Source organism: Pyxicephalus adspersus, chromosome 1, assembly GCF_032062135.1.
Source record: "Pyxicephalus adspersus chromosome 1, UCB_Pads_2.0, whole genome shotgun sequence".
Lineage (NCBI taxonomy): Eukaryota > Metazoa > Chordata > Amphibia > Anura > Pyxicephalidae > Pyxicephalus > Pyxicephalus adspersus.
Genome location: NC_092858.1, coordinates 145,729,752 through 145,730,991, shown reverse-complemented (window position 1 = coordinate 145,730,991; position 1,240 = coordinate 145,729,752). Strand labels below are relative to the sequence as shown.

Below are 1,240 nucleotides of genomic sequence, written 5' to 3'. Positions count from 1 at the left end.
GTAACGCTTTTGGAACAGAAATCTAGACCTCAGTGTAACGCCCAGGTGGTTAATGAATGTACTGGGAGCCAAAAACTGCTGAGCGGTGTGTCAGGGGCTGGGGAGAACAGTGAATGGGGAGAGAGCAACTTCCTTTAGTTTAGAAGATTTGCTCTAACTTCCTGTTGGATCTCTGGGACAGGAAGTGAAGGGAAATCTCTGCAATGGTACACAGATAGCAACAAATAACCTGCAAGGGGCTCTACAAAGACACAGCAAATGTTTGTAGTGGCCTAATGGATATAAGGATAAATGAATAGCCCTCCTATGAAGGAATGTAGGAATATATATATATATATATATATATAAATACATATACACTTCACATAACACCTACATATCAGAACATTACTTCCATCCTCCATATTTCTCCAATGTTTTGTGTTACCCCCGGCAGTTCTCTAATGGGAGACATTGTGTATGGCAATTGTTTTCTGTCACACAGGGGCTGTTGTTCCCAGCACACACCTCCCCCTACTCACACCAACAAGACCCCTCTGTGTTCTGGTCACTCACCTCTCTCTGTCACAGGTAATTTGAGTTCCTGTGTACCTCTTGTCTCTCACCCCGGAGTAACAAACAGGCCAGGCCCGGCGGGATGACGTCACACGTCGCTGCGTTCCAAGCCTCGCTCTACATTGACGTTTCCGGGTGTGCGCACGCTCCTGACACTAGAACTTTTCATAGTCACACCGTTTCCGAAATTTGAGTTAGCTCAACTTAGTTTTTTCTCCATTAACGCCTCATTTTAGGGAATTTAATGTTTCCTTAATATAATAATTATCTTAATATTAATTATTGTGTTTCTGTGTTTTACTTACAGAAGTCATTAGGTGGCGTAACTAGCTTATGGTTGCTTTATAGGGAGAACACGAGCGCCCCCTAACGCATCGTGACAGATATACCGCCTATGGGATAAAATAATGAAAATTGCAGGAATTCTTTCACTTGGCCTGGCTGGGACATTTGTTAAAAGCACAGTCATGCTGGTAAAATCCCATTACATTTTTCTGTTTGTTTCCCAATAAATCAGAAATAAAGCCCCGCAAGTCACCGATCTGAATTTCACTGTAAGCCACCGCCATCTTCCTTTCTTCTTCTTCCATTTTTTTTCTTCTTTGGCCATTTTGATTGGTCATGCTGAGCTGATATAACTCCCGCACAGGCTCTTGAGAGTTTAAAAAAGAGAAGCCAGGATTGC

The 1,240-nt window shown here is 42.7% G+C and overlaps 1 protein-coding gene across 4 annotated transcripts in view; it reads right to left on the bottom strand.

Moving 5' to 3' along the window:
* Positions 1–657, bottom strand: part of RABGEF1 (RAB guanine nucleotide exchange factor 1) — a 32,477-nt gene extending 31,820 nt beyond the window's left edge. For all 4 annotated transcript variants that reach the window (XM_072430033.1, XM_072430053.1, XM_072430063.1 and 1 more), the window contains exon 1: positions 556–657. The gene's annotated coding sequence lies outside the window, so the exon portion shown is untranslated. The remainder of the gene's footprint in view (positions 1–555) is intronic.
* Between the last annotated feature and the right edge of the window lie 583 nt (positions 658–1,240).